The sequence below is a fragment of the Lissotriton helveticus genome, chromosome 5_1, assembly GCF_964261635.1.
Source record: "Lissotriton helveticus chromosome 5_1, aLisHel1.1, whole genome shotgun sequence".
Classification (NCBI taxonomy): domain Eukaryota; kingdom Metazoa; phylum Chordata; class Amphibia; order Caudata; family Salamandridae; genus Lissotriton; species Lissotriton helveticus.
In genome coordinates this window covers 616953883-616981794 of record NC_136065.1, presented here as the reverse complement: position 1 = coordinate 616981794, position 27912 = coordinate 616953883, and the positions used below count along the sequence as shown (strand labels likewise).

The following is a 27912-nucleotide window of genomic DNA, read 5'->3' as shown; positions in this document are numbered from 1 at the left end:
TGCTAAGTTCCGTAAGAAATGGAAAGGCCAAGTGCATAACACATCATACTTTGCCTTCGCGAGGGGGCAGCTATCTTGGTCAGAAACGGAACCCCATTTGTAGCCTTGGAGCAGCGCATAGATGTAAATGGCAGGTATGTCCTAATCAATGGCACACTAGATGGCACACACATATAACTACGATCAGGATAAATTCTTAACAAACCTAAATACAGCGCTCACAGACTGGGTTGGGTACCCATGGCTACTAGGGGGTGACTATAACGCTGCCATGCATGTACACTTAGATCGCTCTCATCCCCTTCAGGGAGCAGTCTCCACCAGGCAGGCAGATGCCCTCCGTGGAGGTGCTGAGGGTTGGTCGCTGGGTGATGTCTGGCCCCTCAAAAACCCAAGCAGTCGAGAATACTCATTCTACTCACCTCCCCACTTGTTCCACACGAGGCTAGGCAGGGTACTCTGCTCCCTTTCCCTCACAGCTCAGTTTACACATGCCACATACCTAGGGAAGACTTTTTCTGATCACAACCCACTGGATGTCACATTATCATGGGGGAGAGTCCCTACACCAATCCCCACTTGGAAGTTACAGCCACAGATGTTGGAAGATGCTGTCTTCCGCTACACTATGGCCACACCAACGCACTACTTCCACCCTCCCACCCCATACACGAGTCAGTCTTACCCAGCGGCACAACAGTGAACACCCAACAAGACATAAATGAGGCCTTTTGCGAACACTACGAGGCACTGAATAGGGCCCCTGAGAGGACTGCTGTGGAATCAATAGAATATTTCCTGAGTGAACTCCGCTGTACCCAACTACCTCAGGCAGACCAAATGGACTTGGCTGGTCCGATCGCTAAAACTGAAATTAAGGAGGGAACTCCCACACAACAAAGCACCAGGGTTCAATGGCCTACCGGCAACATTTTATGACACTTTCTCTGACAAATTAGTCCCTCACTTAGAGCGCCTATATCAATCAGCCCTAGAAGCCGGGGGCCTCCCTCTACCACAATGCAGGCTCTGATTACTTGCCTTCCTCAGACCGGTAGGGACACCTCGGACATGTCGGGATACTGACCGCTGTCACTGTTAAATACCGAATAGAAGTTCCTAAGCGATATTTTAGCCCGCCGGCTGCTCCCTTTTCTGCCACAACTTATCCACACTGATCAAAGTGGCTTTGTCCCAGCTCGTAGCACCTCCCTGAACATCAGGCGTTTCTACCACATCCTGGATGCAATCCCTAAGGACTTTTTAGATGCCGGGTGCATCTCCCTCGACTTGCATCAGGCCTTTGACACCCTTAGCTGGGAATACATGCTACTCGTCCTCAGTAAATTTGGCCTCCCCCATGAGTTTGTGCATTTGGTCCAGTTACTTTAGACGGCACCCACGGTATGAGCCCGTACAGGAGTGTATGTCTCACAGCCTTACCCAGTGCGCAGAGGCACACTGCAGGGCTGCCTTCTGTAGCCATTGCTATTTTCACGCTCCGGAACGAGGCAGAGATGAAAGGTATTCGAGTCGGTAACAGTACACATGTATTATCAGTAGATGCTGACAATCTCATCCTATATGTCCAGGACCTTGAGGGCAACCTGGAGCCTATACCACACATTTTTAATCAGTTTGAACACATTTCGGGCTTTGCCATAAATGAGAATAAGTCCCACGTGTTCTTTTTCTACCAGGAGAGCACCCGGAGGCCATTAGATTTGGGCTGCTTCTCTTCGGGTGGCGCCAACTACCTTCAAATACTTGGGCATCCAAATATATAGAACCCCGCAAGATTTACTGGATGACAACCTGATGAGGGCAATCAAGGCACTCCGTACCCAAATATCTTTATGGGTATCACTGCCCCTCTTCGTGGGGGGCAGAATAGCCATCTCCAAGATGGTCATGCTCCCGCGTCTGCTGTATTTTATTTTTACAAATCTTCCAGTCATGATCTCTGCCTCTTTTTTCAATACTCTAGACACACTCTTGTTGGACCTGATCTGGGGGAAGGGCCATTAAAGGGTGGGTCTGGCCAAGCTGCAAGGGGGCACCAGACATCTGCGCATACTGCTTTGCAAGCCATCTGCAATGGTTTTCTTACTGGCTGGTGGGGCATAACCTGTATGAATTGGGCTATACAATACAATCCCTGGCCCAAGGCGCTCTCCACGCCTTACTGCTATCTGAGGAGTAGGATTCCGCCTGTGACCCCCTACGGCTTCGAACAGCTCTAGCCTACTGGAGAAGAGCACTACAATATACAAACCAGCGGTTCCCCTACACCCCTACACCCCTAAAACCCAGCACTTAGGATCCCCACACCAACTGGGTTGGTCACTAGGCGGAGCATATATAACTGGACACGGGAGTATGTCTCAACAGTGGGGGCGCTATTCGTGGAGGGTGAGTTGATGGACCACGAGAACTTTGCCTTGGTGCAGGGAGTCCCACGCTGCCTTTTTATCCTAAATGCAGCTATCACCAAATATGTGAAGAAGCACGGGTGTTGGAAGATGTGGAGCCTCCGACTCACGAGCTCGTCCATGCTGTATACCTGAAGGGGGACACTCGCCATCTGATAAGGTGGCTATACGGAGGCATCCGCACGCATGCAGAGATCCCCCTCACGACACTTAGAGAAAAGTGGGCTAGAGATCTGGGCAAGGACCTATCAGACAAGGATTCTCCTGGAATACCCTAAGAGGGTGTCCCGTAATGCCAAATTTAAGTTTATACAGTGCATGATCCTCCACAGGGCCTACCTTACTCCGCATTGCTTAAACCGCAGAGTTTTATATAGCACGAACTTGACCCGAATCGGGAATCAGAGCGCTTTACATAGCACCAGTTGAATTACATGAAAACACATTCATGTTTGTTAGGCACAGGGAGATTAAGTGATTTGCCCAGAATCACAGGATGTTCAGCGTCATTGCCGAGACTCGAACCCTGTTCCCTAGATTCGCGTTCGACCGTCCTAGCCGTTAGGCCAATTTCTCTTCCGACTACACCTACTACAAATGACGTGGACGTGCCCACGCCTGGTTGTCTTTTGTGCCAAGGTCACACATATAGTAGGAACCGTGAGAGGGTTCTCTAACTGGGACACAGCAGAACGGTGCAGACTGGGGCTGTGTCGTCACTCTAAGAGACCGAAAGTACAGCTCAGGTTCGCAGACCTAGCCTTAATTATTGTGAAGCACTTCATCACTATGAGGTGTAAATCGGGCTTTCCCAAAACAATACATAACTGGCATGAAGAGGTGCTTAGGTGGGTAAGTGCAGTTATCCGTAGGGAGGAATACAGGGGGCTGCGGAAAACGCTGATCTCCATGGCATGAGATCTGATGCTGGAAACTCTTAAAACCACCGACCCCTCAACACTATAACCCACACTAGGGCGCAAGCTCCCCTTCAGCTTACAGCTGTGGATGGCATGCCGGGGGAAACCGCTCACATTCCAAGTGCTTAACAGGAAGATACCATGCAGATAGAGCTACGTTTTTGGCTTGTATGGGCCTATCTTGGGGTGAGCCAGATGGGGGAGGCGGAAGGGTGGATTGGGGTTGTTTAATGTTGTCACTGAGTTTGTGGCTATTTGCCTGCAATAGATACATGGTACTGAGTTCGTACTAGTATATCAAGATCTCATATTACCATGCAGCTCCTATCCGGTTTGTAATCTGCATGCATGGAGATGTCTATGTTACTCTGCACCTTGTGAGGTTAATTGTTTTCCTTTTGTATCAAGAATTGTATGAGGCACTACGCATTGAGAAAATCAACACAATTATTACCTACCAGATTCATAAAAGTAAATGTGACCTTGGATTTTTCAAATTGGAGAAAAAACAGGTGATAAAAGAAATGTAAACTAAACTGAGGCGCGAAGGCAATAGCTCCTCAACCACTCTAGTACCATAGTACCAGTATCATTAGTCTGAGAATTATAATCGGAACGTCCATACTCCAATTATTAATGTTATTTAAGTTACTGGGTTTAAATTACTAGCATGTGTCCACCAGTCTCTTAAGAAGACTAAAGAAAGAAAATATAGTGAGAGAGTTCATTCAAATCATCCCAGATGTGAGGTGCTTTGTGGTCTGTTTTCCATTTCACTTCTTGAAATACTTCTTGAAATACTTTGATAGAATAATTTGTCATTCTGGAATTTTTGGGTTTGATCTGGTGCAGTTGACAGCCTAATTGAAAGAGGTCTTCCTGCATCTTGGTGATGTTCTCACTATTGCGAATAAACTTCCAACTTGAGACTGGATAGTGGTGGAGTATTTTTAGGTCTCGGCTAGCCGCGCGAAGCGCGTCTCCGCCGAGCCCCTATTGTCGGCATGTGAGCTTCCCAGGAGACAATCCTGGCCGCGCGCATCGCCTTGGAGGCGATTCCAAACTGACACGCGCACGTGAACGAGCGCTGCGGCCAGGCGCTGTCTCCTAGGAAGCTCAAAACACCACACACACGCATGCACATACACACACAGACACACACGCCGTCGCACACATCATACACACACACACGAGTGCACCGAGCCCCCCCTCTTTTCAACTTACCAGTTCAATGTAGAGGGACTCCGCTCTCCTTCTGGCGTCCCGAGACGCTTTCACTCCGCCTACCTTCTTTTCCGGTGCAGACGCAGCCCCGCCCCCGTCACAGGCGACTTTGCCTGACTTCCGGACACATCGCGGAAGGAGTTTGTATAGCTGTGTTTAAAAACATTTTATAGCACCGCTCCTCCACAGTTTCTAATCACATTTTTTTTATTACAGATGGAGTCAGCAGAGTAGCGCTTTTAGGGCTGGGGCGCAGTGAGACTACTATTTTCTCTGCACCCCTCCCATTCCCCCAGCCCTGCTCCCTGCTTTGTCAAGACCCCCCCTGCCCACGGGTTCCGTGTTAAACATGAGTGCCCTTGCATGCTATTTGTTATTTGGCGCTTGGAGCCGAGGCAGATCTCAGAGCACCTTTCTGGCGCAGGCACATTATCTATACAAGCTATCTTATGCCCTTACATTTCTGAGAAGCTTTTCTTCTTTATAAATAGAAACTTGTTTCCGTGCCCTGCTGATGGCTAAAAGTGGGTGGGCATCTTCTGCGGGGGGATTAAGAAGCGGCAGAGTGGCCAGGTGGGGAGATGGAGTCAGCAGAGTAGCGCTTGTAGGGCTGGGGCGCAGTCAGTCATACTGGTTTCTCTGCCTCCCCAGCCGTGCTCCCTGCTTTATCGAGACCCCTCCTGCCCTCGAGTTCTGTGAGCTCAGGACCCTTGGCTCAGGCGCCCGTTGCTATAATCCTGCTCAGATAAAATCAGGCCTTAAGCAGCCGCTACGGTGACCTGCGCTGCTCAGACTGGAATGCTTTTCACAGCTTTGCTGTGTTCTGTTTTTAAGCTTTTACTTCCAGCCCTTTAATAGCCTTTAATTGCCCCATTCCATCTCCTTGGGGCGGAGGAAAGGCATTCAGAGAGGCCACAGGGCAGTGGCTTAAACCACAATGGCCGCGCTACATGAGCTCATAAAAGTGCACTGTACACTAAATAGCCTCAAGGCGCTATGCTAGCAGCACGCTGTTATATGAAGCCGCTCACAGCACATGATACATTCTGCTTTACACCCCCATTTGTTGCAGTACTGATGGCACCTTTATAGATTCTTTGTGTTTTTACCCAGTGCTTGTGGCAGTAAGAAGCATTTCGCCTGCTGGACATGCTCGCCTTTTATTTATTTACATGTAGCAGTGTTATATAGCGCAGACAAGAGGGTGTCGCATATTAGTCCGCGTTTTCCATCAAATGAACCTACGCTGTCTGCATCGCTGTCTTACATGCAGGAGCAGGTCCATTCTTAGATCCCTGTGTCTGCCAACCCCGTTCAGCCCACAGTTTGCTAGTTTTAAGTGCGAACATAAAACAGCAAAGAGTCCTCTCATGCCTCTGCAAATGATACCCGGCTTAAATGAATTGACAATACTCCTCAAATACTTGTGCCCTGACGTTACGGTACGTGGCTCGTCTAAAGAAAGTGGCGTAGCTGACATTAACGTGAAAGCTCAGCATGGGGGCCTTTTCCAAAACCTGCATTTTAAATGCAATCGGTCCCGCATTTGCGAGAGTTTAAGCTACTAGCAATATCATTTCCAATGCCAATAGCTCAAACTCCCATAAATGCGAGACCTATTGCATTGTAAATGCTTGTTTATTTTAGGAACTTTGTAACAGTGGAACTGAGTAGCCTGAGGAGTGGCAGGCAAAAACACATCACCAACTGCTCGATATCGCAGTGACTGCCACCCTGTGAAACTGTGATATTAATGTTAATGTTAAAGAAATGTATAACTTTCACGGCTGTCCTAGATCAGGATTTCTCAGCACATACAGGAGTTACTGGATAGGGCAAAGCTTACAGCTGGTACGAGCAGGTCTTCAGTTGATTTCTAAAACTAAAATGATTGGACACTGTCCTTAGGTAATAGAGAAGTGTGTTCCATAGAGTTGGTGCAAGAGTACGAGATGAACAAACTCCTTGTCTTGCCTCCTTAAAAAGGGTTATCACCGCTAGATTAAACTCCACTGATCTAAGCGGCCTAAAAGGGAGGTATGGTTGAATGAGAGGCCAAACCCTCCTCCACAGAGGAGGTCAGTGATAGAATTAATTGGGTGTATCGGTATAAGTTAACGAAGACAAGCCAAATGACTCCAATCCAATCCAAACAAGCTTTATGCTACATATTAGTCATAAAAGCGTCATACAAAACATATCATAAAACACAGAATATGTGATTTTAAAATCGAGTTCAAGAGCCTGTTTGATCAGTACATATTAAAATAGCTAATAACATTAAAACAGTTTAACCCCTTCCGTGCGGTCGCGATTCCCCTCGTGTGCGGCCGCCGAACGAACAGGGCGGGGCCGTGACGAACCCCAGCCGTCATCAGCACACGAGCACCATGGAGCGTGACGGCTGGGGTTCGTCACCAGCATGGAAGGGGTTAAACCCTTCTTTAAAAAGCACAACCTAGTCTTAGATTCGTTGTCAAAAAGTGAAAAATCCATCAAATAGCTAAGATTACTCTCTACCTCACAAAGCAACTCATTATCTTTCTTTCTTTTGACATGTGCAAATGAGCAATTATGAACACTCCCTTATTGTACTGCAATTGAGAGGACAACACAAAGCCTGGAGCCAAGGACAAGACGTAGGGGGTCAAGGAGGTAGTAGCGGGTTCTGAGGGTAAGGATGGTGGGAGACCAGAGTCCCAGGCCAAAGAAGCATATTAAAAGTGTAGAGGGGCAATGAGGAACAGAAAGCAGGATACATAACAGAAAGGAATGAGAGCAAAGAGTTAAAGATTAAGAAACTTGCCTACATTGGGGTTTCAAAGCTTTTGGGAGCACACCTCATGCTGGTGACAAAAGAAAAAATTTGTAATGGGGAGTACTAGGAAATGCTAAAATTGTTACATAGGGAGCTGAGGGCTAAGGAGGGCTCCAAGGAGGAAGAACATGAGCTAGCCAAGCAACCTAAGGTCCCCATGATGATAAAGAATTAAACAGCGGCTTTTTAAATTTTAGCTAGCATCTATTGTGAAAAATATTCTGATAGGTGTGTACCGATTTCAAATCTATGTACACAATACGAAAGGCGCAAATCAATTTAGGCTGGTTATGCCAGGCCCCAATACAATGATGAGTTTAGGGCGCGCATGGCCATGGCTCCCGATGCACGGTGTGGGGGAGGTGTGTTCAAATCTTTGTTACCCTACCAAGTTTGGCAAGACAATCTTTATTGCCAGCGGATTGCCTATTGTGTATTGGCCCTTTTAAGGGCGCCCTACGCGGGGAGTGGTAGGAGTAATAGGAAAAGGACCGACGGGACAGACAGGTGCATGCTGGGATTTTAACAAAGGCGCTTTCACCAGGGAATAGTAAGTTCCAGTATAACTGTTCAAAATGTGCAGGCAAACATTCCCTTGGTAATTGCTAATGAACGGTCCAAAAACAAACATGCTCTGTTAACCACTTAAATGCATAAACTTACACCCGAACTTCAAAACACAAGTCTAAGTCCTCGTGCTCGCACCGTATTCATTGTATGGCTAAACAATTGCCCTTAAACAATTGTGTATGCTTCAGACTTGAAAATCGCTTAAAGGCCATTTTTGAGTTAGTTTACACTCAAACAAAGAATAATTAAGACTAGTAAACAACAATTTCCTAATACAGAGTTCGAAAAAACACAATAATATGATCTTACAGCAGAACTAATATGTAGACCATTGAAGAGCAGACGTATTGATATAAGGGTGTTAAGATAATTCTTTCCGAGCAACAAAAAAAAACCACAAAGATGAAGGGAAGAAAATAGCGTAGGGCAAAATACAGTGGAATGACTCACCGTAATCTTTCCAGTTCCAGGCTGCAACCTCTAGGTCTAAAATTATACACGTGAAGTAAGGAGAATTCCGCTGCTCGAGCCGAGCACCTGACGTGACCTGACGTGACAAGTAAGAAATAACAACTTAGTGACACAGATCCACGTTATCGATATCTTAAAGCGGGAGGCAGGTACGTATGAACACGGACAGTACGACGCGCATGCTTTGCTGTGCGTGCGTGCACGTGAACAGGAAGCGGGGCCGCGGGCAATGTGCATTTCTGCGAGGCAGGCACCCCAGCACCCGCGAGCCGCGCTGCTACACTACGCAACCAGTAAAACAAAGAAAGCATGCGGTCATGCCAGGTCTACGTGGTGTGTGGGAAGGTATGACACAAACAATTGAAGATGTCACATGTTACTAATAGCTTCATTTATTACTTCGGTCCATGTACGCGCACGATAGAATGTCGCAAATATATAAATAGAATTCAGGCTGTGACAAATAAAACCCTTGAACCGTCAGAGAGAGAAGCGCGTGATCCGGATACCCATGCGCGCCACTCTCCTGCGCACGTGTAGTTTAAATGTTCGGTTTTAATGTTAGGTTATTTTACACGGATGGCATTGCACTATCCCCTTCCTGAGCGAGTCGGCTTAAACGTATAGGGCACAAGGCACATATTGAGATGCACAAATGTGACAATAGCAGAAAAATCGAGCCTTCACATAATGACTCAACATGCTGTATTAAATATACTCTGTATCATCCTATATAAGCTCCTACCTGTACTTGCCAACGAGAAATATGACCTACATAGCAAAGAAATGTGAAAACAGAATAATGCTAAAATCTTATGTGCTATCATGCTTATGTATAAAAGGGCAATAAAAATATGTTTAAAAAAAAGAGAAGTGCGTGAAACGTTCCTGCCATGCTTGCTGATGTTCACAAAGAAAGAACATTTTAAATCCCAACACTACAACTATTCCTGATATGCAAGATCTCAAAAATTATGTTGAGTGTGTTTTAGTGACTCTGGATGATGCATTGGAATTTTCGAATAGTCATTTCTAAATCTGAAAGGTTAGATGCTTTGAACAAAGATGAGGTCTAATTGAAAGTGAAAGAATGCATGCTGAAAGGGTGGCCTTCACCAGGGCAATGATATAATAGGCCAAACACTTTCATAGCTCTTACATTTTCCCGATCAAGGCATGAGTATCTCACCCAGTCCACACTTTTTCCTTTGCGTTCTGGGACTTGTAATCCTGACGATATGGCAGTATAGAGCAAAACCAAAGGAAATGATGGACGGAGCGTTGACAATACAAGCACTCACCCCCAGTCAACTGATCTGGGTTTAATCCATCACCATTCTTTAGCCCACTCTGCCACCCCAGTTCAGTCATGGCCATATGCAAATTAGTCTGACCCTGTGCCTCATGGGAACAGTCCAGCCCGAACTGCCAAGCCATGCCTTCCCTGGACCGGAAACAAGCTTCCCAGGACCGGTTTCTGGCATTGCAGCCGTCTTCAGCCGGGCTTGTTTGAGTCCAGTGGCAAAGTGAGCAAGGGACTCACGTCTGAGCATACCCTGCCAACTTAGGGCGAACAAGGCAAAACCAAAGGAAATGATGGACGGAGCGTTGACAATACAAGCACTCACCCCCAGTCAACTGATCTGGGTTTAATCCATCACCATTCTTTAGCCCACTCTGCCACCCCAGTTCAGACATGGCCATATGCAAATCAGTCTGACCCTGTGCCTCATGGGAACAGTCCAGCCCGAACTGCCAAGCCATGCCTTCCCTGGACCGGAAACAAGCTTCCCAGGACTGGTATCTGGCATTGCAGCCGTCTTCAGCCGGGCTTGCTTGAATCCAGTGGCAAAGTGAGCAAGGGACTCACGTCTGAGCATACCCTGCCAACTTATGGCGAACAAAGCAAATCATCGCTGGTATATCCTTCTTTTTTCGGGTGCATCAGGAAATGATAGGTCAGCGGTCAAAGATCTATTGTAGCACATTAGAAAATTGGTTAATTTAAAGGTTTCCCAAAGCACAGAAAATGCCTCTTCCTTCTCAATCTCCTGCTGGCTTCCAAGCACAAATCCTACTGCTCAGCAAATTTGAGGTCAGATTATTTTCCCACTCATTCTTAGGTGTTTTCTTCAGTGCTTATGACCACTTTTCAGCAGCCAAAGGGATTTTCTACCTTGGGTGTCCTTGCGCATTTTCCTCTGAGTGGATGCTTGGGTGGCTCTTCTGCTGCACTACCTAAGGTTTCCCAGGGCTACTCATGCATCCTTAAACTTGAGCATCACCTCTGGTGTGAGTGTGGGGGCAGCCAACTGGCTTAGCATTTGTCCAAAATTGCCAGTTTGGCCCACATTGAACGGGCACCAGTTCAAAGTGGCCTTGGCGCCAAGTCCACCAGAGGGAAGTGTTACTTATAAGGGTAACCTTACCCTTTAGAATCTCTGATAAATCCACATTCTAATTTATTGAAAGATCTCCTAATGGCATACAAAAAGTGTCCCTTTTGAGCATCCCTGAGTGACCTAATACGATCTAAAGGTAAATCCCCAAAATACAGAGTTCCTGTTTATTTCTCATTCCTATACAGACCTTCTTGCAAAATTACGGCTTGAGTGCAGCATCTCTGATTTGATTTGATTTGATTTTTGGATTTGTATAGTGCTTGAATGCCCGGAAGCGTCTTGGCGCTGGTGCAGACTGGTGTGGCGTTGCATAGAAGATAGTTGATTCTAATTATCGGCTTCCAAAAACTCAGGAAGTTGGAACAGTTCTTAATAGGCAGGGGTAGGGCGTTACAGAGAGTGGCTGCCTTCAGTGAGAAACTGCTACCACTCCAAGCCATTAGCTTTGCTCTAGTGGTGAAAAGTGGCATTGCATCAGAGGGTCTGAGCTTTCTGCCTGGGGAGTAGCAGGCCAACTTTTTGCGAAAATAGCTTGGTCCAGAGATATGCAATGCTTTAAAGGTTATGCATAATGATTTAAACTCTAGACTTTTTGCTCTGGGTAGCCAATGCAGATTGACCAGAGTGTGGGCTGCTGACTTGTGTCTAGGAATTCCGGCAAGAAGTCTGGCTGCTGTGTTTTGTAGTGCTTGTAGTTTTTGTAATGACTTTTTCTGAATACCGATAAAGAGAGCATTTCCGTAGTCCAACTTTGTAAAGATAAGGGAGGTAACAACAGTTTTTTGGAGTTCATTCCGGATGAAAGGCCTAATTTTCTTTATCAGTTTTAGTGTATAAAATACAGAAGAAGATAGTGCTTTTACTTGGTGATCAAAGTGGAGCTTATCATCAAAGATAACTTCCAGGTTCCTTACTTTTTGAGCAGGTGTCGGTAAGGGGGCCCATGTTCTGGGGCCACCAGATTGGCGACCAAACAGTTCTGTTGTTTCCGAAAAGTAGCACCTCTGTTTTGCCAGAGTTTCGTTTTAGGCAATTTTTTTCATCCCATGATCGATTTGAGCCATACAGGAACTGAATCTATGGCCCACCTCTTCCTGTTCTTTGGGGATTGACACCACAATTTGTGTGTCATCGGCGTAGGACACAACTTAAATCCCCAGGGTCTTTATCAGTTTGACCAGGGGGGCGACGTACAAATTGAAAATGATGGGTCTTAGTGAGGCGCCTTGCGGCACCCCACATGGCAAAGTGAATTGTTGTGATGTAAAGTTGCCCAAGGCAACATGGTTTCTTCTATTAGTTAGAAAGTCTTTCAGTAAAGTCAAGGCTACTCCTCTTATTCCCAGCTTCCTTAGTCGGTTAATCAGGATGGTGTGGTTAACCGTTGTAGGAAGGTGGATACCAGACTATGGTTACCCCCAACTTTTTTGCCTTGTGTTTAGCTGGTTTTCGACTTAGTTGGCCTGGGATCCTGCTAATCAGGGCCCCAGGCTATCTACTCCCACTGTAAAATGGACTCCATGTACTCTAGGTACATCTCCAATTGGATATTGGGTCACCCTTGTGAGTCCCTGTATAGTGTACCCTAGGTACCCAGGGCATAGGTGCACCCAAGGCCTACCAAGGGCTGCAGCATATATTATGCCACCCCTGGCTGGCCACCTAAATTGACACAACTGGCTGATCACTCAGCTGGGGCAAGGTCGTGTAATCCCCCCTTGCTTAGGTATTGTATCCCTATACCTACCTTATATATAGACACATAGTAACCTATAAGTCACTCCTATGGCAGGCCTTAACAATCCTGGAGGCAGAGTGCTTGGTTATGTGTGAGATGGTGCTCTAACATGAGCTGAGCCTGTCTGCAGCTTTCAGAACCATGTCCTTATAGCTGTTCTATGATATTGCCATACCATATACTCTTAAGTGCATTATGAACCTCGCGGTTAAATGCTAACTTTGGTTTGGCTTTATTCAAACATGTCGTGTAAGGTGTCATACGCTTTGGAATACTACCCCCTCGCCAATTCCGGCGATGGGGGTAGCATTCCACCCTTCTAGAGGGAGAAGACATGTTGTTGCTGACTATCCCGGTTAAAGTTAATCAGATCCCCAGCGTCACAAAATGGATGCAGCTGCCACAGACGCAAGTCTGACCTCCTGCTGCTGGGAGTCCTTCCAGTCACGGCGGTTTGGACAATAGGTTTCCTGCCTGGGGAGGTGCGAGCACCACCCTAGACAGGACTTTGTGTATTGGGACAGGGAGGGCTGAATAGAATGAGACACTGCCTGGAGCACCCTAGGTGCTCCATGCATACCCCGGTTCAAACCGGTTGCTGGGGTACTCCAGCCCCAGCTCTGGCGCGAAACTGGACAAAGGAGAGGGGTTGTAACCACCCCCCTTCCTGGTCCCACCCATAGGAGGGACCTAGAAAGTAATCCAGCCCCTTTTAGTTGTATAAAGGTAGGAGCTGAGACCTGAGACTTTAGATTAATCCTGAATCGAAACTTGACACGAAACTCTGGACCTTCGACATTCTGCTGAAGCTGAAGACTGAAGAATCTCCCTTGTGGCCAAGGAGTGACCACCCTGGGCAACCAGGCACCATCCAGCAAATCAACGGCTTGCTTTGTCGACGTTCCTGCCGGTACCCGAGCACAGAGCCTGTCAAGACCCAGACTTCCAGACCTCTCTGACCCTCTCTGCACGACTGCAGCATAGCTGAGATCCGTGGAGGCGACGAGACACATGGGACCGGACATCTTGGAAAGCCTGCAACTTGCTAACTGTGCAGCTCCTGAGGCATCCTCGAAGCTGTGCACTGGGGATTGAGAAACCCCGAACCCGAGCTCTACCTGCACCGAAGATCAGCCCTCCACACTCCATGAGTTCTGCGTGGGGCCCTTCTGCTTGTGTTCTGCTCGACACGTTGTCCGGTTGCTGGCCCGTTGGCTAGTAGCCTCTGTGACGACAATCCTTTTTATCTACATCACTGGTCTGGTTGCTCCAGACTGGCCCTTACTTCCCTGCAAAGGTGAAGCCCCACAGACCTTGCTGGTCTGCACCAGAAGCCTTTGTTGTATCCTGCGTGGGTTGCCTTTGCCAAGGCTTGTTGACTCCAATCCGGAAGTCGACCCCTCCATCTGCAAGATCCTTCGTGGGACAGCTCCTCTCCAGCACCTGGTCGTCCTCGACGCCTCCTGGTCCGCGTGGCTGCAAAGACAAGCTTCAAGACAGCACCTGATTGCTCCTCGATGTAGTCTGGTTCCTTCCTGGTTCCACCCGGTCACTGGCTAGTGACCCAGACTCTGTCCCCTCTGCTTTCAGGTCCTCTTCATCTTCGATCCACCCTTGGATCCACCTGGACATCTTCCTCCTGGTCGCCTGCAGCATCTTTCTTCAAGGCTCCATAGGATTCAACGGCGAAACCCAACACATCTTCACACCTATGCACCCGCCGTCCGTGGGTGAGGTAACGCGAGTACTTCGGTGCTCCCAAGGGTATTAACTATCCAAGTGTCTAGGTTTTTAGTTGTTTTCTCCTAGCTAAACCGGAAGTGTCCTAAATCCTTCTAAATCTATCTTCTAATTTCTCATTGACTTTGCATTGACTCACGCGTGTGTGTAAAGACACTGCACGCGCCGCCTGTGGGCCTCCTACTTCTAAACTAAGGTTCAGATAATGTAGCCCCAGCAATTCCCTAGGCCCTAGGCCTTTCCTTTTCTCGTGACGTGGTACTTATGCCACTTTCTTAATATATGGTTTGCTTCGCCCCTAGGGCCTAACCGTAAATTGTGCAACTTAACGTATTCTGACTAAGTATCTTGTTATGTGCTTTGGCATCTGATCTCATAAAGAGTTCAGAGGAGTGTGTTAGTAAATAAATACATATATATTTTATATATATCCTGTGTGGTGTCCTTCCATTTGATATTCAAGGGGTTGCATATGGCAAAACAGCTGGCTTTACACGCCCTCAAGAGTCTTTTAGCCTAAGACTGTTCTGTCCACGCTACCACTAGGATAGCTGGTCTGTAAGGTTGACTTACAACCATCACGATAAGGGTGGTTTGGACTGGTGCAAGGTGTTCACTAGAATAGTGAACATCATATACCAGGCCAACTTCTCACATTGGTGTGCAGCGGTTGGGATTAGAGCTTGCTGTTGTTTTACCACTTGTAATTTTGAGATATCATTTGAACGATTACATAGGTACCTATAGGTACATATAAAAACAAGTCTTAGTATACTTAAGTTCTACTGAACTTAGCTGTTGTAGAGCCTGGGCCTAGCACACCCTGACTACAGCTCCTAGAAAAGTTCTGTAGGAAAACAAATAGTGTAGGTAGGTGCAACACCACACCTCACTAGAAACCATGTCTCAGACAGTGAACCCCAGTGGTTCCCTGCCTGCAGAGGTAGATCCCTTGAGGACTGCTTCGAGATATGAAGCCTTAGCCTTCCAAGAATTGAGACAATTGTGTACTTCTAGAAGGCTAAAACAGGGTTCAAACCCTACCCTCAGATTCCTGGTTGAGCTCTTAGAAGAGTATGATGCTCAACAGCTACCTAAGACAGGTGACTCAGGTAGTCCAAAGGAAGTCCTTCCCTCCTCAGATGATAATGCTGATACTATTGAACCAGAGGAAGAGAGGGGGTAGAAGAGGAAGATTCTGATCTAGACACAAATAGCCAGGTCCCAGTCAGAAGACGTAGCCAGGCTAACCTAAGCATACATGGGAGTCAGTATGGGCAGCCCCCATACAGACCGCCAAGTGGGCTTAACCAGAGGCAGAGGAGAGGAAGATCCCACTCCAGGGAATCTCTCCAATCTCATGCTCCAAATGGCTCTCATGGCCCTGCTCAGAGAGGGGTGACCTCCCCTCAGAGAAGGTGTTGGACCCGGCCTCGTGGCGTGGTTCACCTCAGTCCCTCCTCGCCCGGTGTGCGTAGGCCTGTACCCCGAGTCCCCTGCGCAGCCTCCCCCTTAGTGTAGCCTGCACCCCGAGCCTGGTTGTCCTACTCCCGTTAAGCCCCGATCCCCCTAGAACCTCGACCCGGCCTGCCTTTCCCGCTCCACATCCGGCTCCGAGCGCCTAACCTGGCATGCCCCGCAAGGCCCGGACGCCATCTTTCCTTCCCGACATCCCTGTCTCCCTGGGCCTAGCGTGACCCCGTCCCAGCGAAACCCAGACTCCAAAGGCGTGCCAGTCCCAGATGGGGGGGTAGGGCTCCCCGAGTGAGATAAGCCAGGGAGTTTCGATGGCACCTCCGGCATCCCCTGAGGGGCTGGTATCTGTCACATCTTTGGCCCTCCCCTGTGGGCCAGTTTCGATCACCCCTCTGGCCTCCCCGAGGGCTGGCTCCAGACCCGCTGGGCGTCTGGGAATTCCCGGACCCATCTTTCAAAGGGATCAAAGAGCTGACCGCCGGACCCCGCCAACGACCAGCCCCCCGGGCAGGAGACCTCTGCCTGCGAGGGTCCGGAGATCAAAGAGCAAAAGGACTATAACTGGGCCCGCCCGACAACTAGCGGGCAGTTGTATCTTGGACCTGAAGCCTGCTGATCTGATCGCGGCTGACCCTGAGAAAGAACTCCTCTTGAACCTCTGAGCCCTGCTGACGCTGTCGCGGCTCCTTCTTCGCCTCAAGGAACTGAACCACCTGAGCCCTGCTGACGCTGTCGCAGCTCGAGCTGAACTCGTAACCATCGGAGCCCTGCTGACGCTGACGCGGCTCGACCTCTAAGACCACCGGAGCCCTGCTGACGCTGTCGTGGCTCGAGCTTGAACTCGTAACCCTCGGAGCCCTGCTGACGCTGTCGCGGCTCAAGCTTGCACCTGCAACCATCCGAGCCCTGCTGACGCTGTCGCGGCTCCTCACGAACTTCTCCAGATCGAGTCCTGCTGACCTCGTCGCGGCTCGAGGTGTACTCTGGTCCGGCTGGACCATCGAGACTGCCATCACGACCGAGCCGACCTGACCGAGGTGAAGCAGTCGGTACGACCATCATCCCGTACCCCCCGGCTCGAGGATTGAGAGCTGTGCGCAGGGTACGCCTCGTACTGACCCAGAGACTAAAAGACTGTCCCGCTTCCCCCTTCCCGAATCCACAAAGACTTGGTGGTCCCTCGATCACTGTGTACATAAGAGTGCTTTCTTCATTTATTGCTTATATAAAGAACTTGTTACTAGAATCCAACGGTGTGGTGTCTATTCGTAGTGTGGTGTGAGCTCAGTGTGTACGATCCTAGACTCGAAGTCCTCCCCGGTGAAGGACCTCACAATCAAGACTCGGCAAGTTCTGTGGAAGAGGTGGGTCTTGGGGTGACCATAATCTGGCCCCCTGAGATCGCCCCTTCTAACATTGGTGGCAGCGTCGCGATAAGAACCTACGTCTAGGGATCGTACAGTACTGACACACTACCCGAACGAAGAGCAACCATGAGCATTACGAACGACGAGACCACCTTCCAGATGGAACTTCTGGGAGATTATACACACCGGCAGCTGAAGCAGTTTTGCATAAATCGCCAAATCCCGACAACGGGACTAAACGCCAAAGAAGACTTTCAACAAGCCCTAACAGCCTGGGTGGAGGCCGGAGCCCAACCTCCAGCACCGACAGAAGTCGATGGAGAGGGAGCCCCCCTGACCGAAACCCACGCTCCAGAGCGAGAAAGGACAGAGTCCCCGACGCGGACTCTCAGTACAGAGAGAGGTCTGTCTCGAGAAGAGATGACCGACCGAGAACGCAACCGAAACCACGAGCTGGAACTAGCCCGTCTGAAAATGGAAGGAGAACTCAAACTGGCCGAGAAAAAGCTAGCAATCGAGCAGCTGCGGCTGCAGGGAGAACTGGAGGATACGAAACTCCAGAGAGAACTGGAGGAGAAGAAACTCCAGAGAGAACACGAAGGGAAAAGACTCCAGCTGGAGCACGAGCGCAGCATGAAGGAGATCGAACTAAAAGCCCGGAAGGAAGACAACCGAACAGCGGCGACCCGAGAGTCCGTTCCCCCGGTGGAACCCAAGGTCCACATCCCCAAGGATGTGGTCAAAGAATATTATAAAAACGATGATATCCAGCAATGGTTCAAGGCCTACAAGGTCGCTATGACCTCACACCGAGTTCCGCAGAAAGATTGGGGAGCCGGGTTGTGGGGTCGATTCCTGAGCGAGGGGAGAGACACCCTACTCGACCTACCGTCTGCCGAGCAGACCTCCTACAGCCACATGAAGGAGGCCCTCCTCACAAGGTACGGGCTCACTCCAGAAATGTACCGCCAACGCTTCCGAGAATGCAAGAAGATCCCCGGCAAAACATGGGTGGAATATGTCAATTTCTACAGCCGGGCCCTGGAAGGGTGGATCAAGGGCAGCAAAGTATCCACCTTCGAGGGGCTCATCGACCTCATTGCCTACGAACATTTGTCCCTGAACTGCTTTGTGGAACTCCGACAGCACCTCCTGGACAGCAAGTTGGCCGACCCCCGGAAGCTGGCCGTCGAGGCCGATCGCTGGGCGAGCACCAGAGTACCCCGGGGGCCCGGGGGAGACTCTGGCCGAAACGAACAAGGACCATCCCGCCCGAGGGGAGGAGGGGGTCCGAATAGACAGAGGGGATCCCAGGTAGGGTCCCCGCGCAGTCCCCCCAGAAACCAGCTCGGCACCTCGCCTCCCACAGCACGCGCAGGGTTCCCCCCAGCTAAGCCAGGGTCCCGAATCAGCCAAGCCTGCTTCCATTGCCAGCAACCAGGGCACTATGCCAATGACCCCCGCTGCCCTTTGTTCAAAAAAGCTGCCGCGGCAGGGCCCCCAGTGCGCCACATCACCTCAGTAGCCCTAGAAGAGGAGGGGGAGGAGGAGTTCGAGGGAACTGATCCCGCAGCTATGATGTTAGTCTCCCTGGGTGATAGGGAGATGGTCCCAGGAGCCCCCCTACCCGACAACACAGAGAAATACCGACAGCAGGTGACTGTCAATGGCCACCACATAGGGGCACTCCGAGACACTGGGGCCAGTATCACCGCCGTCAAACGGCACCTAGTCACCGAAGCCCAGATTGTTCCCCACATCTCCTGCAGGGTGATCGCAGCTGATAACTCCGTCCGCACCTGCCGGATAGCTCAAGTTCCGTTCGAATGGGGGGGCGTCTCCGGAGAGTTACGAGTGGCGGTCCGCTCAGACATGCCCGTGGACTGCCTGCTCGGCAACGATCTGGAGAGCTCCCCATGGCAGCGGGTTGAGAAAAGGACCCACTTGGAGATGGTGGGCCTGCCCGAGTGGGCCTGTGTGAGCACCCGGTCGATGACCGCCCGAGGGGCCACCCCCGCAGGGGCGACCCTAGAAACAGCACCGGCTACCCCCGAGGACCCCGAGGTCCCTGAATCCCCTGAGACCCCTGAGCTATTCCCCGGGGAGAGCTCCCCCCCCGACGCAGGGCCCCTCGGCCCCGACGTTGAACCGACCCCGAGCTTGGACGACCTTCCTGAGCTGGCCCAGTGGCGCCAGGAAGGAGGGCCGTCCCGGGAAGAATTCTGCCTGGAGCAGACCTCCTGTCCATCCTTGGTTGGGCCGCGGCAGCAGGCCGCCGCCCAGGCCGCCGGTGACCAGTCCGGCTCCCACTTTGTCTATTGGGAAAACAGCCTCTTGTACAGCGAACAAAAGTCTGCCGAGCTAGGGTCAGCCCGAGTGCTGGTGGTACCCCTACGCTTCCGCGGCTTTCTCCTGAACCTGGCCCACGATGTGCCCCTGGCGGGACACTTGGGCCAAGACAAAACGTATCACCGCCTAGTCACCCACTTCTACTGGCCGGGCATGCGCTCCGATGTGGAAACCCATTGTAAGTCCTGCCCCACGTGTCAGTCCAGCGGAAAGAGCGGAGGGAGCGCAAGGCCCTCCTCCAACCCTTCCCCGTGGTCAGTACCCCCTTTGAAAGGGTGGGAATCGAAATCGTGGGCCCCCTCGACCCCCGGACCTCCTTGGGTCACCGCTTTATCCTTGTCTTGGTGGACCATGCCACCCGATACCCCGAAGCCATTCCCCTCCGAACGGTGACCGCCCCCGTAGTGGGGCGGGCCCTTATGGCCATCTTCTCCCGGGTGGGATTCCCCCGAGAAGTCGTCAGCGACCGAGGGACCAACTTCATCTCCAAGTACATGAAATCCCTTTGGCAGCAATGTGGGGTGACGTACAAATTTACCACCCCATATCACCCCCTGGGTAACGGTCTGGTGGAGCGATTCAACCGGACCCTTAAGGGGATGATCATGGGTCTCGAAGAGCCCCTGAGGCGTAAGTGGGACGTCCTCCTCCCCTGTCTCCTCTTCGCATACCGCGAAGTCCCCCAGAAGTCCCTGGGGTTCAGCCCCTTCGAGCTCCTCTACGGGCACCCCGTCAGGGGACCCCTTACCCTGGTCAAGGAAGGGTGGGAGACAGCGGCCCCAGAGCCCCCTCCCGATGTGTTTCGATACATTCTGGCCCTCCGGAACCAGACGAGGAAGTTCAGAGAACTGGCCGAGGCCAACCTCGAGGCTAGTCAAGAGGAAATGAAACGGTGGTATGACCAGAATGCCACTCTGGTCGAGTTTCAGCCCGGACAACAGGTCTGGGTGATGGCCCCCGTGGAGCCCTGTGCCCTGCAAGACAAGTGGACAGGGCCCTTCAAGGTGGTGGAACGTAAGAGTCAGGTGACCTACCTCATCGATGTGGAGTCCCCCAGGAACCCCTTGCGGGTCCTTCACGTGAACCGCCTCAAGCCCCACTTCGCCCGGTCCGAGTTGAGCTTGCTCCTCGCCACGGACGATGGGGAAGAAGAAGAAACGGAGCCTCTCCCTGATCTCCTGTGCGTGAAAGAAAAAGATGGCTCCGTAGAGGGGGTGAGTCTCTCCTCCTCCCTCTCTCCCGAGCAGCGCGAGGACTGTCGCCAGTTGTTGGGACAGTTCTCGGGCCTCTTCTCCCTCACCCCCGGTGTCACCAACTGGTGCGTCCACGACGTGGACACCGGGGACAGCCCACCGGTACGGCACAGAGCCTACCGCGTCCCTGACCGAGTCTGGGCCTGTATCAAGGCCGAGGTATCAAAGATGCTAGCTCTCGGGGTGGTCGAAGCCTCTGACAGCCCATGGGCTAGCCCCGTGGTTCTGGTTCCGAAGGCAGACGCCCCCCGGTGCTGTTCCCGAGCTGAGGTTCTGCGTTGACTACCGCGGGCTCAACGCAGTCACCAGAACCGATGCTCATCCCATCCCCGAGCCGACGAGCTTATCGATCGCCTCGGGGCTGCTCGCTTCCTTAGCACGTTCGACCTGACCAGTGGCTACTGGCAGATCGCCCTCACCGAGGGAGCCAAGGAAAGATCCGCGTTTTCCACCCCGGATGGTCACTACCATTTTCGGGTGATGCCCTTCGGGATGAAAAACGCCCCCGCCACCTTCCAGAGGCTGGTGAACCAGGTACTGGCGGGGTTGGAGGCGTTCAGCGCTGCGTATCTGGACGATATCGCAGTGTACAGTTCCCACTGGCCCGAGCACCTCCAGCACCTCTGGGTGGTGCTGACGGCCCTGAGAAGGGCCGGTCTCACCATTAAGGCGAGCAAGTGCCAGATCGGACAAGGGTCCGTAGTCTACCTCGGGCACCAGGTCGGAAGCGGCCTCGTGGCCCCCCTCCAGCCCAAGATCGATGCAATCGTGGCCTGGGAGGACCCCACGACCCAGACGGAAGTGCGGGCATTCCTAGGGCTCACGGGGTACTACCGACGGTTCATCAAGGGGTACGGCAGCATCGTAGCCCCCCTCACGGAGTTAACCTCCAAAAACCAGCCGAAGAAAGTCAGCTGGACCTCCGCCTGCCAAGAGGCGTTCGAAACTTTAAAAGACGCCATGTGTACTGCCCCAGTCCTCCAGGCCCCCGACTACTCCCGAGTGTTTGTAGTTCAGACGGACGCGTCCGAGCATGGCATCGGAGCAGTCCTGTCCCAAGTGAACGAGAGCGGCCTAGACCAACCAGTAGCATTCATTAGCCGGAGGCTACTCCCTCAAGAACAAAGATGGAGCACCATCGAGCGGGAGGCCTTCGCGGTGGTTTGGGCCCTGAAGAAGCTGAGGCCCTACCTGTTCGGTACTCACTTCCGGGTCCAGACCGACCACCGACCTCTCCGGTGGCTAATGCAGATGAGAGGGGAGAATCCCAAGTTGCTGCGCTGGTCCATCTCCCTCCAGGGGATGGACTTCACTGTTGAGCACCGGCCTGGCTCTGACCACACCAACGCAGACGGCCTGTCCCGATTCTTCCGCCTCAGCGACGAGAAGTTCTCCCCGCCTTCAGCTGGGGGGGACGCGTGTTGGACCCGGCCTCGTGGCGTGGTTCACCTATGTCCCTCCATGCCCGGTGTGCGTAGGCCTGTACCCCGAGTCCCCTGCGCAGCCTCCCCCTTAGTGTAGCCTGCACCCCGAGCCTGGTTGTCCTACTCCCGTTAAGCCCCGATCCCCCTAGAACCTCGACCCGGCCTGCCTTTCCCGCTCCACGTCCGGCTCCGAGCGCCTAACCTGGCATGCCCCGCAAGGCCCGGACGCCATCTTTCCTTCCCGACATCCCTGTCTCCCTGGGCCTAGCGTGACCCCGTCCCAGCGAAACCCAGACTCCAAAGGCGTGCCAGTCCCAGATGGGGGGGTAGGGCTCCCCGAGTGAGATAAGCCAGGGAGTTTCGATGGCGCCTCCACTGAGGGGCTGGTATCTGTCACATCTTTGGCCCTCCCCTGTGGGCCAGTTTCGATCACCCCTCTGGCCTCCCCGAGGGCTGGCTCCAGACCCGCTGGGCGTCTGGGAATTCCCGGACCCATCTTTCAAAGGGATCAAAGAGCTGACCGCCGGACCCCGCCAACGACCAGCCCCCCGGGCAGGAGACCTCTGCCTGCGAGGGTCCGGAGATCAAAGAGCAAAAGGACTATAACTGGGCCCGCCCGACAACTAGCGGGCAGTTGTATCTTGGACCTGAAGCCTGCTGATCTGATCGCGGCTGACCCTGAGAAAGAACTCCTCTTGAACCTCTGAGCCCTGCTGACGCTGTCGCGGCTCCTTCTTCGCCTCAAGGAACTGAACCACCTGAGCCCTGCTGACGCTGTCGCGGCTCGAGCTGAACTCGTAACCATCTGAGCCCTGCTGACGCTGACCCGGCTCGACCTCTAAGACCACCGGAGCGCTGCTGACGCTGTCGCGGCTCGAGCTTGAACTCGTAACCCTCGGAGCCCTGCTGACGCTGTCGCGGCTCGACCTCTAAAGACCTCGGAGCCCTGCTGACGCTGTCGCGGCTCAAGCTTGCACCTGCAACCATCCGAGCCCTGCTGACGCTGTCGCGGCTCCTCACGAACTTCTCCAGATCGAGCCCTGCTGACCTCGTCGCGGCTCGAGGTGTACTCTGGTCCGGCTGTACCATCGAGACTGCCATCACGACCGAGCCGACCTGACCGAGGTGAAGCAGTCGGTACGACCATCATCCCGTACTCCCCGGCTCGAGGATTGAGAGCTGTGCGCAGGGTACGCCTCGTACTGACCCAGAGACTAAAAGACTGTCCCGCTTCCCCCTTCCCGAATCCACAAAGACTTGGTGGTCCCTTGATCACTGTGTACATAAGAGTGCTTTCTTCATTTATTGCTTATATAAAGAACTTGTTACTAGAATCCAACGGTGTGGTGTCTGTTCGTAGTGTGGTGTGAGCTCAGTGTGTACGATCCTAGACTCGAAGTCCTCCCCGGTGAAGGACCTCACAATCAAGACTCGGCAAGTTCTGTGGAAGAGGTGGGTCTTGGGGTGACCGGGTGAGCATAATCTGGCCCCCTGAGATCGCCCCTTCTAACAGAAGGGAACATGAGGCCAAAATGAGAGAGGCTGCTCTGAGGATTGATAGGCAAGAACTTGAAGTTGCCGTGGCCAAAGAGAAGCTTGCTCGTGCTAGAGAGCACAGAGAGAGTGGGTTAGAACCCACTGGTGGCAGCAATATCCCTAAGGATAAAGATAGGTCCTATGAGAATAGAAACCTAAGCAAGAGTGTGCCCCCCTACAAAGAAGGGGATGACATCCACAAATGGATAACTGCTTTGGAGACGGCCTGCAAAGTACAGCAGGTACCCCAAAGTCAGCGGGCAGCATTCTTATGGCTCTCCTTTTCAGAAAAAGGCAGAGATAAGCTCCTCACAGTTAGTGATGAGGATGCTAACAACTACTCTGTCCTGAAGAGTGCTCTGATTGATGGGTTTGGCTTAACCACTGAGCAATACAGGTTGTTGTTCAGGGATACCCAGAAGACACAGACTCAGGACTGGACTGATTTTGTAGATTGTGCTACTAAGGCTTTGGAGGGCTGGTTATTGGGCAGCAAAGTACATGACTATACATGATTGTATAATTTGATTATGAGGGAGCAGATCCTTAGTAATTGTCAAAAACAGCTTCTACACCAGCACCTGGTGGACTCTGATCTGACCTCTCCACAAGAATTGGGTAAGAAGGCAGACAAATGGGTCAGAACCAGGATTAGGCCTAAATATCAGGGTGGTGACCACAAGCCTCAAGAGAAAGGTGGGGATAAATCTAAGGACAAATCCACTACAGGGCCCCAAAAATCCTCTGAGGGGGGGTGGGTCCCAAAATCCTTCCTCCACAGGTTAAGAAACCTTATTGCCATGCCTGTAAACAGCCAGGCCATTGGAAAACTGACAGCAGTTGCCCCAAGGCCAGCAATAAGGAAAATATTCCTCCAAGTAATACTCCAACACCTCCTGTTACTACTAGTAGTAATCCCCCAGGTGGTGGGAGTGCCCCCAAGAATTTGGCTGGGTTTACTTGGGAAACTCAAGTGGACTCTGGCCAAACCAGGTCCCCTAACACAGCTACTATTGTCTGTGAGAATGGCATGGGGTTCGCCAACTTCACTGCTTGTCCCAACACTTTGGGAAAGTACAGACAAGAGCCCCTCATCAATGGCCAGAACGTTAAAACCTATAGAGACACAGGGGCTAGCATCACTATGGTGACTAACAGTCTAGTCCCCTCAGGACAATTTTTACCTGGGTTCACCTATCAGGTGACCAACATTGCTGGAGTGCAGACAGATCATCCCATGGCAGTAGTAAATCTCAGCTGGGGAGGTGTCACTGGCCCCAAGAAAGTGGCAGTGTCTACAAACTTGCCTGTAGATTGTCTACTGGGAAATGATCTAGATATCTCAGCCTGGGCTGAGGTAGAACAGGAAACCCATTCCAAAATGGTAGGCCTTCCCCAAAAGGTTAGTGGGGCTGTGATAGTCACAGCCCCTGCTCAAGCAGACTTCCCTGAACAGGTTGGCAGGGCTGTGATGGTCACAGCCCACACCCAAACAGAGTTCCTTCCTGAAAAGGTTGGTAGGGCAGTGATAGTCACAGCCCAAACTCAAACAGATTTTAGTGTTGTGAAGCCTGAAACAATGGTTCACTCCACTCAGACAGAGAGTATTGGGGAGGAAGCAAAGTCTCCCTCTCACCAGACCTTAGGTAAGAGTCAGCCTCCTCAGGGAACTGACCCTACCCCTTGTGAAGGAACTGCCCCATAGGTAGTTAGGCCTAGCCTGGCAGAGCCCCTGATGTCAGTGGACCCTTCCAAGGTGCGACCCAGTCTGGGGCAGGTAACCCGCCCCTCTCTACCCTGCCTCAGTCAGCCCAGGGCTGTAGAGGTCAGGGAGGCCAGTGGACCCCAAAGGGCCCCCTGTCCACAGGAACTCCCCCATCAGCAGATTAGGGGCACCAAAGCTAGAAACCCTAGCCAGGTGAAAATTCCAAGAACTCCTGAGGGATCTCCCTTACACCTAGTTAGGAACCTCCCCCAGATGGACTCTGTTGGGCACAGCCAAACCTGGGACCTAAGGGCCCCAAACCTGACCTGTCCCTCCAGTAAGCCAACAGAAGGGACCCAGCCTCCAGCTGTAGGTAGCCAGAGGTTGACCCTGAGAACACAGTGCAACTCAGTCATGGAAAGAAAGGCATACATGCTGGATAGTGATTAGAGGAAGCTGAGCCCAACATTAGTGGAGCCTCACTTCAGTACTCCATTCCCACACCAGCCTTTTACTTTGCCAAAACACACCACAGGTAGAGATTCCTTATGGTGGAGACCCTCTGATACCCTTAGGGTGAGGGATTGCTTAGTGGACCATGAGACAGGGGATAACCATGCCAGTGCAGCTACTTCCTTATATGGCCACTTAGGCAATATATGCTTACCTGGTCAAGGATAGCCTTATCTCCTTTCGTTTGGGGGGGGGGGTTGTGTAGGAAGGTGGATACCTGACTATGGTTACCCCTAACTTTTTTGCCTTGTGTTTAGCTGGTTTTCGACTTAGTTGGCCTGGGATCCCGCTAATCAGGGCCCCGGGCTATCTGCTCCCACTGTAAAATGGACTCCACGTACTCTAGGTACATCTCCATTTGGATATTGGGTCACCCTTGTGAGTCCCTGTATAGTGTACCCTAGGTGCCCAGGGCATAGGTGCACCCAAGGCCTACCAAGGGCTGCAGCATATATTATGCCACCCCTGGCTGGCCACCTAAATTGTATGAGTAATCAACAGAGACCACCTGAAAATAAATCAGTAGATATTCCGATGTTGTTGGAATATACTCAGTGTGTTAAAATACCCCTCACACACCAAAAGGGCCCTTGGTGTCATGCTTCATCATCGGGGTCTTCCCGCCCCCGCTGCGGGACGGGGCAGTGCTGCGACAAGCGACTACGCCGGAGCACCTTTTATTTGTGAGTGCTATGTGAGTGAAATGAGGTGAGTGTCAGTGGGGTCAGGGGTGATACGAGTGAGAATAAAAAATACCTGGCCTAGTGTTAGAAAAAACTATTTAATAGGCACTGGCTGGTATCGTTAAAAAGGGTGAGTCGGAGGGCAAGAGCGGGTTACTAGTCTTGCTCTCCTGTGTGGATCAACATGTTTCGGGGCGACATGCCCCTTCGTCAGGACCGGGTATATAGATCCCCCTGTCACTCACTAATGTGCTCCCACAGATGGAGAGTGTAATGTATTATCAATGTGCATGGGGCATTGCCTCCTCATTTCAAAAGCTTATACCATCAGAATTTCTGATTTAGCTTTTACACGTGTATCTATAAAGTTTATCTATACACATTGATAATACATTACACTCGTATCACCCCTGACCCCACTGACACTCACCTCATTTCACTCACATAGCACTCACAAATAAAAGGTGCTCCGGCGTAGTCGCTTGTCGCAGCACTGCCCCGTCCCGCAGCGGGGGCGGGAAGACCCCGATGATGAAGCATGACACCAAGGGCCCTTTTGGTGTGTGAGGGGTATTTTAACACACTGAGTATATTCCAACAACATCGGAATATCTACTGATTTATTTTCAGGTGGTCTCTGTTGATTACTCATACTTTCATAAGAGGAGGATTAGCCCACCGCGGTGCTGAGTTGCACCACCTCTTCACTCCCTTTTTTTGATATCCCTTGGCCACCTAAATTGACACAACTGGCTGATCACTCAGCTGGGGCAAGGTCGTGTAATCACCCCTTGCTTAGGTATAGTATCCCTATACCTACCTTATATATAGACACATAGTAACCTATAAGTCACTCCTATGGCAGGCCTTAACAATCCTGGAGGCAGAGTGCTTGGTTAAGTGTGAGATGGTGCTCTAGCATGAGCTGAGCCTGTCTGCAGCTTTCGGAACCATGTCCTTATAGCTGTTCTATGATATTGCCATACCATATACTCTTAAGTGCATTATGAACCTCGCGGTTAAATGCTAACTTTGGTTTGGCTTTATCCAAACATGTCCTGTAAGGTATCATACGCTTTGGAATACTACCCCCTCGCCATTCCACCCTTCTAGAGGGAGAAGACATGTTGTTGCTGACTATCCCGATTAAAGTTAACCAGAGCCCCAGTGTCACAAAATGTATGCTGCTGCCACAGACGCAAGTCTGACCTCCTGCTGCGGGGAGTCCTTCCAGTCACAGAGGTTTGGACAATAGGTTTCCTGCCTGGGGAGGTGTGAGCACCACCCCAGA

The 27912-nt window shown here is 51.4% G+C and overlaps 1 protein-coding gene across 1 annotated transcript in view; it reads right to left on the bottom strand.

Moving 5' to 3' along the window:
* KLHL21 (kelch like family member 21) overlaps positions 1-8472 on the bottom strand; it is a 401837-nt gene extending 393365 nt beyond the window's left edge. The window contains exon 1 of the mRNA XM_078642984.1: positions 8415-8472. The gene's annotated coding sequence lies outside the window, so the exon portion shown is untranslated. The remainder of the gene's footprint in view (positions 1-8414) is intronic.
* Between the last annotated feature and the right edge of the window lie 19440 nt (positions 8473-27912).